The 20,387-nt window shown below is 36.4% G+C and overlaps 1 long non-coding RNA gene across 1 annotated transcript in view; it reads left to right on the top strand.

Annotated features, from left to right (window-relative positions):
• The window catches only part of LOC133753514 (uncharacterized), a 59,021-nt gene extending 40,300 nt beyond the window's left edge, over positions 1–18,721 (top strand). Inside the window, exon 3 of the long non-coding RNA XR_009865070.1 lies at positions 17,942–18,721. This is a non-coding gene — a long non-coding RNA (uncharacterized LOC133753514). The remainder of the gene's footprint in view (positions 1–17,941) is intronic.
• The last annotated feature ends 1,666 nt before the right edge of the window (positions 18,722–20,387 follow it).

Raw genomic sequence — 20,387 nt, 5'->3', positions numbered from 1 at the left:
GCCTTTGGAAGACAGGTGAAATTGAATACTATATTCATTTATCTTTTTTTCTGTCATCTGAACATGATCCCAAAAAGGCTCATACTTTACTAGCTCTGTGCCATCTTCAAAAGTTAAAAATTGTTTTGTATAAGTTTTCTAGCAGTTTTCAGCTTTGTGGTTAATCCAAAGAATCACCGGAAAACAAAATTTGATCAAATCTATGACTTAAAAGGATGATTCTGGTGACTATGTGGAAAATGGATTGCTTGAAGATAAATTGGAGTCAAGATAACAGAGAGTAAGTTATTTCACAAAAGATAAGTGTGAATTAGAACAATTGAAATAGCTTTAAGATGAAAGAGACTTTAAAGTTGTCTTTTAAAAGAATCAACTGGTGATTGAATTAAGATATGAGGTTTTATATTAGATTTAACTTATGTCAATATAAGAGAATAACAAAAATAAAAGAGGTGGTCTATTCTCTTATAATCTAGTGATTTTTGAAGGTCAGAATAAATCTCTATCCAGATATTAGTCACATAAAAAGGAAAATTCATATTTAGAGCTCAGGATACCAAGATTATCTTGTAGAATTTATGCTTTGCCAGATTATGCAATACAACCTACCTTGTTTTTAATACTGTCCATATTTAGTCCATTTGAATTACATCTTTTAGCAAATGCTGTTCTGTTTTCAGGAACATAAAGCCAATGTGTCTATTTCAAGTAATAGCTGATAATTTAGTTCTTAAATTATTTGTGCTTATAAGTTTTGGACTTCTGAGCCTGAATACAGGCTATGCAGCATCTCTATGTTAAGGTTTAGATTGTTATTTTTCTATCAATGTGCTTCCTATTTTTGAAAAAACTGAATGAAACATGCCTCTGAATACTTGGTCAACTCTTGAGCAATTACAAAATTCACTGATTGTTAAAATATACCAAAACTCATGGCCTCATTTCTTTAAAAAAAGAGATATGTTCAAAGATGAGGTTGCATGTATAGATGAACTTAAAATAGATATTGAAACAACAGATATAAAAAACATAAATTACCATCAGATAAAAAAGATAAATTTCCATTTCATGTGTGGAAAACAATACCACATTTATGGTGGGAAGAATGCCCCAATGTGCACTACATTTATATTAATCTCCATATGCTCAGAAAATACCAATGAATGATGACAAACTGTCTTTTGGACATTTTGTAACTTCATCAATTCTCTGTAGTTCCTGACTTCTGCATTCTGTCAATCAACAGTTGCAGTGTTTACTGCTGACAAAAACCAAAAACAGACACATATTGGCATTTCAGTTTTTAACCAGTATTACTAGTCTGTCACTATGATAAAATATTTTCTGGATACATGTCTCAGACTGAAGTCAGGAGCTTCTTCTGGGTCTCCCACGTGGGTGCAGGGGCCCAAGGATTTGGGCCGAAAAACTTCTGCTGCTTTCCCAGGCACATTAGCAGGGAGCTGGATAGGAAGTGGAGCAGCCAGGACTCGAACCAGTGCCCATGTGGGATGCCAGCAGTGCAGGCAGAGGCTTAACCCACCACATCACATCTACTTATGTTTTTAAAAAGAAAGGAGAATAGTGAAGATCTAAGAGTCAAGAGAAGGACACGAAAAATGGAGATAGGAGAGTCAAACCTAGACTTAGGCACAGGAACAACAACAAAAGACATAAGAGTCAAGAAACAGAGACAGCAAGTAAGAACAGCAGTGAGGTAGTAAGAGTTTGAATTTCTCAATGTGAGACTAATACTCTAGATGGGAGAACACCTACTTTTTTATTAAACTTTTATTTAATGAATATAAATTTCCAAAAGTACAGCTTATGGGTTACAATGGCTTCCCCCTCCCAAAACTTCCCTCCCACCCACAACCCTCCCCTCTCCCGCTCCTTCTCCCCTTCCAATCACATCATGATTCTTTTCAATTCTCTTTATATACAGAAGATCAGTTTAGTATATATTAGGTAACGATTTCAACAGTTTGCCCCCATATAGCAACACAAAGTGAAAAAAATACTGTTGGAGTACTGGTTATAGCATTAAATAATCGTGTACAGCACATTAAAGACAGAGATCCTACGTAATTTTTTTTTTAAATTAATTAATTTTCTATGCCATTTCCAATTTAACACCAGGTTTTATTTTTTTCATTTCCAATTATCTTTATATATAGAAGATCGATTCAGTATATAATTAGTAAAGATCTCATCAGTTTGTACCCATGCAGAAACACAAAGTGTAAAAATACTGTTTCAGTACTAGTTATAGCATCACTTCACATTAGACAACACATTAAGGACAGATCTCACATGGGATGTAAGTACACAGTGACTTCTGTTGCTGACTTAACAATTTGACACTCCTGTTTATGGCGTCAGTAATCTCCCTAGGCTCTAATCATGAGTTGCCAAGGCTATGGAGGCCTTTTGAGTTCACCGACTCTGATCATATTCCAACAGGGTCATAGTCAAAGTGGAAGTTCTCTCCTCCCTTCAGAGAAAGGTACCTCCTTCTTTGATGGCCCAGTTCTTTCCACTGGGATCTCACTTGCAGAGATCTTTCATTTAGGACCTCTTCTTTTTTTTTTTTTTTCTTTTCCATGGTATCTTGGCTTTCCATGCCTACAATACTCTCATGGGCTCTTCAGCCAGATCTGAATGCCTTAAGGGCTGATTCTGAGGCCAGAGTGTTGTTTAGGACATCTGCCATTCTATGAGTCTGCTCTGTATCCCACTTCCCATGTTGGATCTTTCTCTCCTTTTTTGACTCTATCAGTTAGTATTAGCAGACACTTGTCTTGTTTGTGTGATCCCTTTGACTCTTAGACCTATCAGAGCCATCAATTGTGAACTGAAATTGATCACTTGGACTAGTGAGATGGCATTGGTACATGCCACCTTGATGGGCTTGTATTGGAATCCCCTGGCACATTTCTAACTCCATCATTTGGGGCAAGTCCGATTGAGCATGTCCCAAATTGTACATCTCCTCCCTCTCTTTTTCCACTCTGAAATTTAACAGGGATCACTTTTCAGTTAAAATTTAAACACCTAAGAATAATTGTGTGTTAATTACAGAGTTAAACCACTAGTACTAGAACAACAACAACAAATACTAAAAAGGATAAAGTATTACATTGTACATCTAGAGTCAGGGCAAGAGCTGATCAGGTCACTGTTTCTTATAGTGTCCATTTCACTTCAACAGGTTTCCCCTTTGGTGCTCAGTTGTAGCCGATCAGGGAAAACAAATGATATTTGTCTCTTTGGGATTGGCTTAATTCACTCAGCATGATGTTTTCCAGATTCCTCCATCTTGTTGCAAATGACTGGGTTTCATTGTTTCTTACTGCTGTATAGTATTCTATGGAGTACATGTCCCATAATTTCTTTGTCCAGTTTACTGTTGATGGGCATTTGGGTTGGTTCCAGGTCTTAGCTATTGTGAATTGAGCTGCAATAAACATTAATGTGCAGATGGCTTTTTTGCTTGCCAAATTAATTTCCTTTGGGTAAATTCCAAGGAGTGGGATGGCTGGGTTGTATGGTAGGGTTATGTTCAGGTTTCTGAGGAATCTCCAGACTGACTTCCGTAGTGGCTTAACCAGTTTGCATTCCCACCAACAGTGGGTTAGTGTCCCTTTTTCCCCACATCCTCTCCAGCATCTATTGTTGGTAGATTTCTGAATGTGAGCCATTCTCACCGGGGTAAGGTGAAACCTCATTGTGGTTTTGATTTGCATTTCTCTGATTGCTAGTGATCTTGAACATTTTTTTCATGTGTCTGTTGGCCATTTGGATTTCCTCTTTTGAAAAATGTCTATGGAGGTCCTTGGCCCATCTCTTAAGTGGGTTGTTTGTTTTGTTGTTGTGGAGTTTCTTGATCTCTTCGTAGATTCTGGTTATCAACCCTTTATCTGTAGTATAGTTTGCAAATATTTTTTCCCATTCTGTCGGTTGCCTCTTCACTTTCCTGACTGTTTCTTTTGAAGTACAGAAACTTCTCAATTTGAAGCAATCCCAAATGTTAATTTTGGCTTTGACTCCCTGTGCTCCTGGGGTCTTTTCCAGGAAGTCTTTGCCTGTACCTATATCTTGCAGGGTTTCGCCAATACTTCTAATAATTTGATGGTTTTGGGTCATAGATTTAAGTCTTTAATCCATGTTGAGTGAATTTTTGTGTAAGGTCTTGCTTCAAGCTTCTGCACATGGATATCCAATTTTCCCAGCACCATTTATTGAATAGGCTGTCCTTATTCCAGGGATTAGTTTTGGATCTTTGATCAAATATAAGTTGGCTGTAGATGTTTGGATTGATTTCTGGTGTTTCTATTCTGTTCCATTGGTCTATCCATCTGTTTCTGTACCAGTACCATGCTGTTTTGATAACAACTGCCCTGTAGTATGTCCTGAAATCTGGTATTGTGATGCCTCCAGCTTTGGTTTTGTTGTACAAGATTGCTTTGGCTATTCGAGGTCTTCTGTGTCTCCATATGAATTTCAGCATCATTTTTATAGATCTGAGAAGAAGGTCTTCGGTATCTTGATTGGTATTGCATTGAATGTATAAATTGCTTTTGGGAGAATATACATTTTGATGATATTGATTCTTCCAATCCATGAGCATGGAAGATTTCTCCATTTTTTTGGTATCCTCTATTTCTTTCTTTAAGGTTTTATAGTTTTCATCGTAGAGATCTTTAACGTCCTTGGTTAAGTTTATTCCAAGGTATTTTATTGTTTTTGTAGCTATTGTGAATGGGATTGATCTTAGCAGTTCTTCCTCAGCCGTGGCATTGCCTGTGTATACAAAGGCCATTGATTTTTGTGCATTGATTTTATATCCTGCTACTTTGCCAAACTCTTCGATGAGTTCCAGTAGTCTCTTAGTAGAGTTCTTTGGGTCCCCTAAATAAAGAATCATATCATCTGCAAAGAGGGATAGTTTGAGTTCTTCCTTCCCAATTTGTATCCCTTTAATTTCTTTTTCTTGCCTAATAGCTCTGGCCAAAACTTCCAGAACTATATTGAATAGCAGTGGTGAGAGTGGGCATCCCTGTCTAGTACCAGATCTCAGTGGAAATGCTTCCAACTTTTCCCCATTCAATTGGATGTTGGCAGAGGGTTTTTCATAAATTGCTTTGATTGTGTTGAGGAATGTTCCTCCTATTCCCAGTTTGCTTAGAGTTTTCATCATGAAAGGGTGTTGTATTTTATCAAATGCTTTCTCTGCGTCTATTGAGAGAATCATATGGTTTTTCTTCTGCAGTCTGTTAATGTAGTGCATTACGTTGATTTTTTTTGCGAACGTTGAACCATCCCTGCATACCAGGGATAAATCCCACTTGGTCTGGGTGGATGATCTTTCTGATGTGTTGTTGCATTCTATTGGCCAGAATTTTATTGAGGATTTTTGCATCTATGTTCATCAGGGATATTGGTCTGTAATTCTCTTTCAATGCTGCATCTTTTTCTGGCTTAGGAATTAAGGTGATGCTGGCTTCATAGAAAGAATTTGGGAGGATTCCCTCTTTTTCGATTGTTTTGAATAGTTTGAGAAGAATTGGAGTTAGTTCTTCTTTAAATGTCTGGTAGAACTCATCTGGTCCTGGGCTTTTCTTTGTTGGGAGGGCCTTTATTACTGTTTCAATTTATGTGTCAGTTATGGGTCTGTTTAGGTTTTCTATGTCTTCCTGGCTCAATTTAGGTAGGTTGTATGTGTCCAAGAATCTGTCCATTTCTGATAGATTTCCCTGTTTGCTGGCATACAAGTCCTTGTAGTAATTTCTGATGATTCTTTTTATTTCTGTGGTGTCTGTTGTTACGTTTCCTTTTTCATCTCTGATCCTATTGATTTGGGTCTTTTCTCTTCTTTTTTTAGTTAGTTGGGCCAATGGGGTGTCAATTTTGTTTATTTTTTCAAAAAAACAGCTCCTTGTTTGGCTGATTTTTTGTAATGTTTTTTTGGATTCAATCCTGTTTATTTCTTCTCTGATTTTAATTATTTCTTTTCTCCTACTGGGTTTGGGTTTGGTTTGCTGCAGATTTTCTAGATCCTTGAGATGACTTGAAAGCTCATCTATTTGGTGCCTCTCCAATTTCTTGATGTAGGCACCTATTGATATAAACTTTCCTCTTAACACTGCTTTTGTTGTATCCCAGAGGTTTTGGTATGTTGTGCTTTTATCCTCATTTACTTCCAGAAAATTTTTGATTTCTCTTTTAATTTCTTCTATGACCCATTGTTCATTCAGGAGCATGTTGTTCAATCTCCATGTGTTTGCACGTGCTCTAGGGATTCCTGAGTTGCTAATTTCCAATTTCATTCCTTTGTGGTCTGAGAAGCTGCATGATATGATTCTAATTCTTTTGAATTTGCTGAGACTTGCTTTATGGCCTAGTATGTGGTCAATTCTAGAGAAGGTTCCATGTACTGCTGAGAAGAATGTAAAGTCCTTAGATGTAGGATGAAATGTTCTGTAGATATCTGTTAGATCCATTTGGGCTATAGTGTCATTTAAATCTACTGTCTCCTTGTTGATCTTCTGTCCTGTTGATCTGTCTATTTCTGAGAGTAGAGTATTGAAGTCCCCCAGTACTATTGTATTGGGGTCTAAGTCTCCCTTTAAGTCCCTTAACAAGTCTTTTAAATAAGCTGGTGCCCTGTAATTAGGTGCATATACATTGATAATCATTATATCTTCCTGTTGAATGGATCCCTTAATCATTAAATAGTGCCCCTCTTTGTCTCTCCTGACAGTTTTTGTGGTAAAGTTTATGTTGTCCTATATTAAGATGGCTACGCCCGCTCTTTTTTCATTTCTGTTGGCATGGTATATATTTTTCCAGCCTTTCACTTTCAGTCTGTATGCATCATTGTTGGAAAGATGAGTTTCTTGTAAGCAGCAAAAAGATGGGTTTTGTTCCTTAACCCAATCAGCCAATCGGTGTCTTTTAACTGGACAGTTCAGGCCATTAACATTCAATGTGACTATTGAGAAGGAGTAATTTTGCCCTGTCATTTGCCAAAGATTTTTTCTAATATATGGTTTGAGACTCCTGTGATCTCTTGCTGTGAGGTTTCCTTTCTTTATCTTCTTTCATATTGGTGACCGTGTTTCTATGTTTCTGTATGTAACACATCTTTAAGCATCTTTTGCAGGGCTGGACGAGAGAACACCTACTTTTAAGTCAGACAAGTGTGCGCCCAATTGTGCGATCATAACCAAGTTAATAAACATCTGAGCTTAAGTTCTCTCACACATTAAATGTATTACAGAAACATACCTCATAGAATTATTACAAAGATAAAATATGTCAAGTAATCATAAGTGTGTGTCTAACTGGTACAATATGAATAAGCTCTGTAGATTGTCACTTTCCTTGATTTGCTATTATACTATAATTATTCAAGATATTAATACTGAAGAGGCTGGAGAAAGAATGATGAAACCTCCGCTGTACATTTCTCTGAAACTTTCCATGCATCTATAATTATTTCAAATTAGCTTTATTATTTCAAAATAAAATATTTAGAAAACAAGCTGTGTAGTAATAAATGGAAAAAAATATTCATCTCAAAGCATAGGACTTCATGTATATTCTAATCCCTGGAGACAAATGCAGTAGTATAACTTTAAACCCAAGCCACCTCATTTTATTTAATAGCTGTTGTACTGAGAAAGTCTCCCCATACATTAGAAAATGATGCTACTGTAGCTTTATTTCTATCTTCCACCAGAATTTCAGACTGTATAGCTGCATGGTTCTAGTTTTGCCTCTTGGGTCATCATTTAGAGAGTCCAAGTGGCATACTGTTACATAGAGGTATAATTATATTTAAATAAAATCGTTGCTTACTGGGAAAATAAGAATTATTCTCTAGAGGTTGGCATTATAGACAGTGGTAGAAAATGAAGGTAGAAATTATAGGGAGGGGGGCCAGCACTGTGGCACAGTAGGTTAATCCTCTGCCTGTGGTGCCGACATTCCATATGGGCACCCCTTCGAGTCCTGGCTGCTGCACTTCCAATCCAGCTCTCTGCTATGGCCTGGGAAAGCAGTAGAAGAAAGCGCAAGTGCTTGGGCCCCTGCACCTGTGTGGGAGACCTGGAAGAAGCTCCTGGCTCTCGGTTTCAAATCAGCCCAGCTCTGGCTACTACAGTCATTTGGGGAGTGAACCAGCAGATGGAAGACCTTTTGGTCTCTCCCTCTCACTGATGGTAACTCTGTCTCTCAAATAAACAAATAAAATCTTTAAAAAATAAATTATAAGGATGGAGGTTTTAGCTCTACTTATATAAAACTTATTTAGGAATTTGAGTTAAAAAATGAATGTGTTACTGTTTGCCATGGTAAATACCCATTCCTGGAAATTTTCAAAGAGAAGTTGAACCACATTTTGGTTTGGCTCACTGTTTTATCCTCATCACCTCGCATATCACATTTCACTTAAAATGGATTCAAAATATTTTTCAAACACTAGATGACTAGATGAATTGCTAGCTGACAATGAATGAAAACATTTGCAGAAAGAACTCCTACAATGGGAAGACAAAGCCATGTCAGCTTCTACAGTCCAAAAAGCTGCAAGGTTGTACTAGTCAATGCATGGGTGCTGGAGACCCGGGTGTGAAACCTGCAAATAGGAATGTGGGTTCCAAAATGATGACACCAGTATTGACTGCTTCACTACGTTTAATAAAAGAGAAATTTGTGAGAGGAAATAGAGCTGTGTGGCAGGGAGAGAAATGCAACTGTCACAAAGCTAACAAAAATTAAAAAACATTGCCCAGGGACTAAGGTTACTTTTACATCTTTTGTCAGTAGCAAGATATCCAAAGCTGTGCTGAGAAATGAAGCTTACAGCAATACTGGAACAACGGGAGTGAAGCCAGGAGAGAATTTTTCTCTATGGAAAGATTACTACATTGGATCTGGTTGAATAGTGTTTCCTCTCTCATACAGAAAATTAATTCTAACAGAGAACTAAAGTTTGAGGAAAGACTGAACACTAGAAAATGTCAGATTCTTGTTCCAAGTCCTCATTTGTCAAAAAGAAGGACATCACCTGGGAATATGAACAAGGAAGGAACCTCACCGCTGCCTGAAATGAACACTATATAAGCTGTCACTCCCTAATCGTAGGTGTGGATGGACCTGAAAAATAACTGTGTGAGAAATAAACTCATAACAACCGATGTCACTTAGATAATCAGTCTAACACTCAAGTGCTTCCTGCCTATAAAGACCTAGCAGCAAATCTGTTCACAGCATCACGAAAAGTCTTGGTGAAGAACACTCATTTCACAACAAAAATGAGATGCCTTTTTTACTGCAATGGAATAAAAATATCTGTTCTGTATTGACAAAATTAATGTTACCAATAGATTTTTTTTCTCTATGAAAGCATAGGTTATCACAGATATTTTTAGAATTCACTACAACATTTGAATTGTTTTCCATAACCAATGTAGTCTCAAGTTTCCTGGTTAACTCACTTTATTTCCTGTTATCCCTAGTTACATGGTTTGTGTTTTAAAAAGGTAACTTTGCCTTTTTTCACTATGGTCATCTATAAGAAAGCAAGACACATTATGTAATATTTACTATAAACCTGCAAAGTCATTTCTTGTATTTTATATGAGTGGAAATAGAGAATAAGCAGTTAAGATCAAATGATAATTAATGGCAAGAACTTCCACATCTCACCAAGAAAGATTATTAAGGATCCACTTTACCTTATTGGCTGAAATATATACAATATGGGAAACATATGAATCAGTAATTTTGTTTTTTTAATTTTAATTTATTTCTATTTAATCAAACTGAGTTAATTTAATTAAATTTTAATATTAATATTGATAAAACAGATTTCATGTATTCCGCAAGTACAGTTTTAAGAAGAGAACCATACTTGCATAACAAGGAAAGACACTGATTGTACTTACATGACACTCAAACACAGTGAGCTTTGTTGGCTCCATATTGTTGCCTTCCTGTGTTGGACACAGTATATGGAAGCCTGGATCCAGCAAGAGCTCACCAGATTCCCAAAGATGAGCAGATATAGAGGACCTAGATGGTTATTATTCACAAGAAAGAGTAAGAGAGAAGAAAGAGCTTCACAAAGAGGAATTCCAGAGATTTGCTGTACTTACCTGAGTAAAGAATTTATCTGAGTGAATACTCCACTGTTCACCTGAGTTCTGATTAGCTCATGTGAGAAAATTGCAGAAGAAGGAAGGTACGCCTGAAAGTATTAGTGGAAACAGAACCTGGTGTCACACAGAGCGTGGTATGGATTTTTTCCCTACAAGTAACACAAGAGAACCTCATAATTCCTGGGACACTGGGTAGACTACCCAGAACAACTTATCTCAGTTTGAATATATGCTAGGGTTTTCACTGAAAAACAATGCTACTTACTGGTTAGCTTAAATACTGACATTTATTTTCTTACAATTATGAAGGAAAGAACTCCATGGTCAAGGTGACAGCAAGCTTGGTTTCTAGTTAGAGCACTCATTTTGGCTGCCAGGTGGCCACCTTCTCACCATGTCACCACATGGCCTTTTCTCTGCTTGTATAAAGGGAGAGACCTCTACTGATCCTTCTGCCTCTTCCTATCCCTCCTTCTCCTCCTTATTCAGGAACAGCGATCCTACTGAACTAGAACCCTATTTTTAGGACTTCATTTACCCTAAATGACTTCATTTAACCTCTTTCAAGGGCCTGTATCCAAATGCAGTCATATTGGAGGTTAGGGCTTTGATTTAGACTGAATGTTTATATCCCTGAAAATCCATATGCTGAAACCTATTCCTCAGTGTGATGGTTTTTTAAAAAGGGCTTTAGGAGGATGATTAGGTCATAAGGTGGAGCCCTCATGACCTTATAAAACGGGTCCCTGAGAGTTTTGTCACATATTCTACCATGTGTGGGCACAGTAAGAACTCAGCCATTTGTGAATCAAGAAGTAGGTCTTCATCAGACACCAAATCTGAGGGCATCTTGATTCTGGACTAGAATGATAAGAAAGAAATATCTTCTATTTAAGCCAGTTCATTTGTGATATTTTGGTATAGTAGCCTGAATTAACTAAAATAAATCTCAGCAAATGAATTTTAATGGATTTTAATGGTTCACAATATAGTGCTTAAATGTGATGAATATTTAACTCTAGATTGAGCATTGCTCTGTACTCAGATTCTTTAAAAGCAAAATATGAAAAGACTAAACTGTTTCAAGTATCTCACCTGAACCAAATAATAAAATTCAAGAATATTTGTAAAAATACAAAATATACGGGATTCAATAAGATAAAATTTACAGTGTCTAGCATCAAATAATAAATCAATAGACACATAAAGATGCAGTAAAATACAACTCATAATGAGGAGACAAATTAATCCATAAAAACCAATCCATTACAAAGAGACAATAGTGAAAACAGTGAAATAGGACACTCCTCGAGCCAGACCCTCCACAGAAAAAACACTGAAAGGACTTTGTTAAGAACTAGATGACTGAGGTGCATGTTGTAGAACAGGGGTTAAGCTGCTGTTTGAGACACTCACATCTCATATTGGAGTGACAGTTTTGTTATGGGTTAGGATTTGGGCTTAAATGAATTTCCCAGGCTTTTGCCTTTTACTTATAGAAGAATCCTAAGTACAGCTCCAAACATGGCATGCAGTGTGATAAACTTTATGTATAAAGTGAGGAAAATGCACAGGCTTATTAGGGCTTTATGAAAGGAGAGTGGGCCAAAGAAAGGGGATTTCCATATCCTCCTCTGCTCTGAGTCCACGAGGAAGAAAGAGAGAGCTTCAGCTCTTCCTAGCTTTTTTATGAGCTTTAGAAAAATGAAAAGTGTTTACATGGTACCACCCCCATATCCCAGGTAAGAGGAGGTACGTCATGGGGAAGGGTCCCCTGATTGACAGGTAGATGAACATGGCAACACAGAGTGAAGGAGGTACAGTTTCCAGCTCATAACCTAGAAGTATCTATCTAAGCTTTTACACATCAGGCTGAATCCCAGCTACTCTGCTTCCAATGAAGCTCCCTGCTAATGTGCCTGGGAAGGCAGCAGATGGTGGCCAAAATAAAGTTCCTGCTAATCACATGGATGGAGTTCCTGACTCCTGGCTTCAGACTGGCCCCAGCCCCATCTGTTAAAGCCTTTTGGAGAGTGATCCAGTGGATGGAAGATTTTTTTTCTCTCTCTCTCTTTCCCTCTCTTTCTTTCTCTCTCTCTCTCCCTCCCTGTTAGATAGATAAATAAATGTTTTCTTAAAGAAATATATGACTGAACATAGTATAACATGTTTGTGGTGTTTTCTGTTCTGTTACTCTTTCCCCATGCCACTCTTGTGTGGTGGTAGCAGTGTTTTTGTTGGGGGGGGGGGGGGCTGTTCAATTGGTACATAATAATTGTACACACATTTATGAGGTACTATGCAGTATCTCTCTATATGCATATCTGTATAATGATCAACTCATATACATCCTTTAAACTATTACCATTTCTGGGTCCGGCGCTGTGGCATAGCGGGTAAAGCTGCCACCTGCAGTGCCGGCATCCCATATGGGCACCAGTTAGAGTTCCAGATTCTCCACTTCTGACCCAGCTCTCTGCTATGGCCTGGGAAAGCAGTGAAGATGGCCCAAGTGCTTGGGCCCCTGCACCTGCGTGGGAGACCTGGAAGAAGCTCCTGGCTCCTGGCTTTGGATTGGCACAGCTCCGACCATTGCAGCCATCTGGGCAGTGAATCAGGGATGGAAGACCCTCCTCCCACCTCTGCCTCTGCCTCTCTGTAACTCTGCCTTTCAAATAAATAAATGAATCTTAAAAAAAAAAAAAAAAAGGAAAGGGAATGCATACTCATTACATGGTAATCGAAGCACAACAAAACAGTAGAATCACATGGGATGCATCCCAGGGAGTTTTGCCTGTTACTAAAGGGCTGACTCTTCAGTGTCAGAATGGTTTGGGTGACCCCTGTGGGAATTAGGACAGCTAGTACCATTCTTTACACCGTTATTCATGGTACTCTTCTACTCCCATTTTGATAACATTCACTGAATATTACTGATGTAGGAATGGCATAAGAAGAATTGCTGACAAGAATTATTTTTGAGTATACCCTTCACTTGTACTTTACAACACTATGCAAATATTTTCCTTATGTGCCTAAAGGCACAATAATGCATTGAAATTAAAACAAAAAAGAAAGAAAGAAACTAGTGTATCAAATTAGAATGCAACTTTTTGTCTTTGCTCACTAATTTATGTGTGTGCTTTTTGTTGGGTTGTTTGACCCACCTTCTGTATCGGACTACAATTTAGCTTCAAAGCTAATAACACATAGGCGCTGCACATGAGCTTAAACATCTCTAATAATTGTTATTGTGGAGAGATTAATAATGTTGATTGATTATGGTTTCTACATATCTTGACAGCTTTAAGGACAGGACAAACAATTGATTTTCAGAAATAATTTATTTTCTATAGTTTCACAATAATAGTGGTTGTTTTCTGCTAAAAATAAAGAAATCTATCTAGAGAAATATCAGTTTAGAGGTTTATCCAGAGTTTTCAGCCGGATAAATATAGACTAGTCATACTACAGTCACAATGAATGCTTCTGAAACAGAAAACATTATGAAAATATTTTAATTGCTTCTAAATAGTAATTATAGGCAGAGTAAGCATAGCATCATCAACCTCTGACAATACATTAAATATGTAGTTCCAAGCTTAAAAAGTGTGGAATTTGGCATCTGAGACAGAAGTTCAATGGAACAAAAATGCTATGTTATTAACTGATGTTTTCTCAACTGTATTAAGACATTGATATCTCAACTATAATTACATATTGAGAGTGAAAATGGTCGCAACTATATTGAAAAAGGTTGAAGCACATAACTTACTGCTAGTGAAAAACATTGGATATTTGGAATTTCTTAATAGTTCTATATTTTATGCACCAATTACAGTTTTCATTGTGCTCTATCTGTTGAATATTATTGATCACCTGTTACATACTCTTTGTATATCACCATGCATCAATCTAAGTTCTATGTCCTCCTTACTCTTTAGCCAGGTTCACAGCTGAGAGCTTTAAATGTTAACCAATATAAAATCTAAGTTGAAACTCTGCTTTCTTCTTATTCTTTTTAATAAAACATTGGCTTAAACTAGGACATTCATTTTAAAATTCAGTAAGAAACAAACTTCAAAAGAAAGACTATAATCTATGTAGTTGTTATGTACAGTGTATTCTCCTTCCAAAATATGAAATTGCAAGGCATGTTCTAAAATATAATTCCCTTGTGATTTTGTTATAAAAATATTTTACTTTAAAACTTAATACATCACCATCAGTCATTCTTTATTATATTCATGTAGAATATTTATCTTATATTTTGATCATGACCCACAGTAAGAAATAATGCATCCTTTCACACACATTCACAAGCACACACACACACACACAATCACATAGAAACATATTTGTTTTTCTAAATGCTTTATAAATAATTTCCTTTCTATGGTCAAGAGATTTGAAATATCATCTAGTCTACTTTATCATTTTCTATTCTGTCTTATTTTAAAATATGCATATTACAACTCATTAGATTTTTTTTCAGAACATATTAATGGGTCTTTTGTTTGAAAAGCTAACTTAATAAATATTTAATTTTGATAATAGCCACTCCAACAGAACTGAGGTGATACCTCACTGGGGTTTTGATTTGCATTTCTCTGTGACTAATGATAATAAGTAATTTTTCATATATTTGTTGGCCATTCATATTTCTTCTTTTCAGCACTGTTTATCCAGGTTATTATTAAAAAGACAGAAAGTAACAAATACTGGCAAGGATGTGGAGAAAGAAAAAATCTCACATATACTTTCAGTGGGAACATAAATTAGTACAGCCACTATGGAAATCTCTTAAAAATCTAGAAATAGAACTGTCATGAACTCCAGTAATCCTATTATTGGGTATACATCCAAAAGACATGAAATCCTTGTATTAAAGAATACCTGCATCATGCTTATCACAACACCGTTCACAATAGCCAAGATATAGAACCAACAAGGTGTCCATCATTACATGAATAGATAAAGAAAATGTGGGATATATACACAGCAGAATACTATTCAGTCATAAAAAAGAATGAAATCCTGTCATTTGCAGCAAAATAGATGGAACTAGACAATATTATGTTAAGTAAAATAAATCAGACACATAAAGACGAATACCAGAGTCTGGCATTGTGGCTCAGCAGGTTAAGCCACCTTGGGGTAAGCTACCACCTGCAATGCCAGCATCCCATAGCAGAGCACTGGCTCCATACCTGGCTTCTCTGCTTCTGATCCAGCTCCCTGCATTTGCACCCGGGAAAACGTCAGAAGATGGCCCAAATACTTGGTCTTCTGCCAGTCACATGGAAGACCTGGATGGAGTTCCAGGCTCCTGGCTTCAGCCTGACCTAGCCACAGATGTTGTGGTCATTTGGAGAGTGAAACAGCGGATGGAAGATCTATTTCTCTCTATCTCTTCCTCTCTCTGTCGCAGTGCCTTTCAAATAAATAAAATAAATCTTTTAAAAACCTAGAAAGACAAATACTGCATGCTCTCCCCCATATGTGGGAGCTTAAAAAATTCAATCTAAACACAAAATGTTGATTGTTTAGAGATTGGGAGGGGTGGAGGGAGTTTAGATTAACAAAGCATAAGGGAACATGGGTGTGGTTCATTAATGATGACAAGTATATTATACTAGTATGAGATGAATAATAAGGGAAGCTGAATGTGGTTTATATATTACTTCACAGTTTTTGTTTTGTAAATTTAAAATCCTTCTGAAACCAAAAGTTTAAAAAATAGATATTTCTGACAACAGGCCAGGTTAACAAAATGAACTAGGGAATGAATTTTATCAAGATAGATATTTCTTTTACTGTCAACAGAAGAAATTTTATATATTCTCAGTAGTTAAATTGATAAAATTCCACCTCTTTTACCAGAGGCTGGGGAGAGTAGTGGGCAAGAGAGATGGGTAAATTCAATGGGTAAATTGTTATGGTTAGGAAGAATAAATTCTGGTCTTCTATGACATAGCTGGGTGAATATAATTAGCAATAATATATTTCTCAAAACAGCCAGAAAGGAAGATTTTAAGGTGATAGATATGCTAATTACCCTGACTGGATCATACATTATACATATGAATATTATGTATCAATCGAAAATAAAAGAAGCAGATCTGAAATAGAATAGGAAATTTAAAAGTGTGTATTTAATTCAGCAATAGTTAATTTGCACTGATAAACTTTTGTCATATGTGTGTATGTGTGTGTGTGTTCATATTGGGAACTGAAATAACATGCATTTTATAGTCTGCGTCATGGTTAAAAATTTGAGAAAGTAAGAACAACACTGATCTGAATTATTTCTCTCTGGGAGCTTCAGGTTTCTTATCTTTTAAATATTAGCAAGGACACCAAGTGACAGGTACTTGCTGGCCAAGGTATGCAGGACAAGATTGGTTAGCAGCAGTTTATTGGCAAAGTTTTACCTGACAGAGGAAGGGCTGCCAACGGCTGTGCCTCAAGAACCAACAGCCCTAAAGGGCTTGGGGGAGACATTTATATTTTGGGCCTGGGGCGTGAGGGAGTTGTGTAGGCCTGGGCTTGAGCTAGCAACAGGGAAAAATTCTTCACCGTCAGGATGGAAGTTCTCTGGGATAGGGTATGATCAAAGCAGGTCTTGTTCTGAGACGTCTCCAAGATAACCAGGTATGAAGAATTCCTATAAAAGAGGTCTCTTGGAAAAAAAAATAAAACTTAGTTTAATGTACATTTTAATTTATGCTGAAGAAGGGAGGGATGACCTTTCCCCCCAACATAAAATCATATACATAGGCCTACTGTGTGAAAACCCTTTTAAACAATAACTCAATCCTCACGAGAACAGAAAATATACACATTCTACATATGAATTAAATAACTTGCTAATGCTATAATTAAAAATTGGCAAGGCCAAGATTGGAAACCAGGTTACTTACCAAAATGGGGGCTCCAATTTATAAAACTGATGTAAAGGATAAATGATATGAAAAGTTTAAGATACTACACTAATGAAAGATGTTATTATTCATACCAGAAAAGCACAAGTTCAAGTCCTGATATAAAATTAGTAACATGATTTAACTGTAAAGATATTATTGATATGAATGTTCTTTATTATGAAGCAAACCAATTTCCACACAATTATAATTTTAGCTAATCTGCTCGTTTACGTGGGTAGGCCGCAGCTTATTGATAAAGCTATTTCAGTTATTTGAGAAATTTCACACATGTCTGTAATTTTCATTTAAATATCCTGGTTCTAAAGTAGTCTAGATAGAAGTTCACAGATCCAGTGGCTTTTCCACTGCATTTGATCTTTTGAAAAGCACCTTTATTCTATATAGTATAGGCAGATATTGCCAGTGAACTTCCAAATTAGATAGATCTCGACATATTAACTACCTTTTCATTTTTAGTCTGTTAGAACTAATGCGGTATATTTGAAAAATGATATATGATTAATCCTCTATCCAAAATTATTTTGAGAAGTAATTATATTTGAGACATATTTTAAATAGCCTGTATTTATCTTGCTCAGATTCAAGGGTACATGTCAAAAATGAAACAAATCCTTTCCATCCCTAAGCTGATTTACAGTAATTAGAAACTACAACTGGATTCAAAAGTTGAAATTTAATGATAACATTTTACATTTAGACAAATATGGCTTAGAGAAAGAATGGAAACTAATTTCTTAGGGATGAGCCAAAACTTATATAGTGACTTTCAAAAATGTTAAACGATTTCCCAAAGAGGATATAATGATGTTGGTTAAAATTATTTCACAGGGCCAATGCTGTGGTGTAGGAGGTGAAGCTGCTGCCTGCAGTGCTGGCATCCCATGTGGGTGCCAATTCAAGTCTCAGCTGCTCCACCTTCTGATCCAGCTCTCTGCTATGGCTTGGGAAAGCAGTGAAACATGGCCCAAATTCTTGGGACCCTGCACCTGCATGGAGGACCCGGAAGAAGCTACTGGATCCTAGCTTTCTGATTGGCCCAGCTCCTGCCATTGTGGCCATCTGGGGAGTGAACCAGCAGATGGAAGACCTCTCTCTCTCTTTGCCTCTATCTCTCTGTAACTCTGCCTTTCAAATAAACAAATCTAAAAAAAAATCAGAATCACAAATACTAATACAATAAAATTGTTTATTTTATAAGTTTCCTATTAAGTAGCTGATAATTTCAATTTCCTGGCATGCAAATTTTTAAGCATATTCTCTTGGGTTCTTATCAGCCTTCCTTAAGGTGTTACATTTGCCATGTTCCATATGCTTTCTTTGCAGGACATTGCCTTTGAAGTTTGTCTAATTTTATGCATGGTGCACATAAGGAAAGACGTAATATGAAAGACATTTGTAGATTACCAATTGGACATCCATTTTAATATCAATGTATCCTGTCTCAAGTAGGAACACATTCAATAAATGTTTTTGGGTTTTCAATGTTGTGACAAATTCATTGAAAAAAATTCTCACAATAGGCTGTGACTAAACTTAATCTCTCTGTTTAAAACAAAGAATGGCCTTATTTCATTTTTTTAAACGTGATAATGAAAAAAGCCTTCATTAAGAGACACTTCTAAGTAATTTGATGGACAACAGAGGAACCATCAAGGTGATAAGATTGTAAGGTAAAGAAGCAGAAAAGTAAGACTGCTATTGTTTGCCTAATGCAGACATTTTTAACTGTGGCTTTTTAAGAGGGAATATTTCGCATACTTTGCACACAAATAATCTACTTCATATTCACCTGTGGCATTTGTTAAAACTTGAGATTCCTAAACCCCATTTTATTCCTACTAAGTCAGACTCTCTGAAGGTCAGGAGATAGGATCTCTATTAATTATAAACTACTGGGGTTAAATTATCCGTGAAAGGCGAAATATCATGGATTTTAACCCAGATCAGAATTCCAGCCCTGAGAAAACTGGTGGATTTGTGCTACTTAGGGAACTTGCAGGGAAGTTTATGTTATCACAGTGACTGGGGTACAGTACTGGCGCTGGGCAGGTGAATCCAGGTGGGTAGATGTAGAGCTAGCCTTCACCGTGAATACTTCATTAAACAGAACCATCCCACATCCTGCACAGCTTTGAAGCTGGCTTTCATGAAAGCAAAAAGAATACTTATAATCATCTGATAACAACTTTTTTTCTGGTTTTTGTTCATATAAAAACAATTTTATATGTTTTTAATATCTTGTTGTTCTTGGAATCACTCATATAAATTGTATATTGCTGTGTTCTGAATTTTATCAAGATGTCTGTTATTTTAGAAATTACATCAGTCATGGTAATGCTGCTCACATATTTGAGTTGCCAACACAACCTTCCTCTGTCTGCATTCATAGCTATGGCAATTATGGTGATTCTCTGTATAGGTGAAACTGTGTGATTGCTTCATTATATCTTTTGATGTAATTGGGTCTGAGAATCAACATATTTAAGGACATATCACTTGTATTATGTTTCTTTCTTCTTATTTATCATTAACATTATGGCTAAAGCTTTTAAATTCTGATTTTGAATTTAAGATAGTAAAGGGAACATTATGTTTTCCAAAAAACATTTGTGTTGTGTCTGATGAAACTGAGAAACATTGATTAAACAATTGTCCATGACAAGTCTAGGTCAGAATTTTTTTGCAAGATAAATTCACAGTTTCTAGGAAGGGATTTGAACTCCTGATAAAATGCTTGAAAAGTTTCCTGTTGCTTCAAAACAAGATTAAAATTTCCCGGAACCTAAGATTAAACATCTAACTGGCTGATTAGCCTGCATATCTGTTTATCTCATATCTAACACAGTGATTAGATCGCCTCAATCAGCAATGACTTTGTACCCCCAGGAAAATTTACATTATCTAGAGATCATCTTGGTTGACACACCAGGGGGCGCTATTGGCATCCTCTGAGTAGACGTGAGGGATACTGCTGACATCTTACAAATAGGATTGTCCACAACAAAAATTATCTGGCTCAAAATATCTAGGTGTCATGGTTGAAAAACTCTGCTCTAACCATTCTCTTTTTGTATACTATATTCGCCAAAAACAGAAATTTTTGCAGAGGTCCACTCTGAGAATTCTTCCCTTAACTCAGAGCTTGAAATAAATTTGACATGAGCTTATAAATAATTTAGGTGAAAATTGTTTCAAGTAAAGCTGTTATTTTTTTTTTCATACTATTTAAAGTAACTAGCCTTGAGGAAGATACATGAGAAGACAGAATAAAAGA

Source organism: Lepus europaeus, chromosome X (genome assembly GCF_033115175.1).
Source record: "Lepus europaeus isolate LE1 chromosome X, mLepTim1.pri, whole genome shotgun sequence".
Classification (NCBI taxonomy): Eukaryota; Metazoa; Chordata; class Mammalia; order Lagomorpha; family Leporidae; genus Lepus; species Lepus europaeus.
Note: the sequence above shows the minus strand (reverse complement) of the source record. Positions and strands in the feature narration are given on the sequence as shown.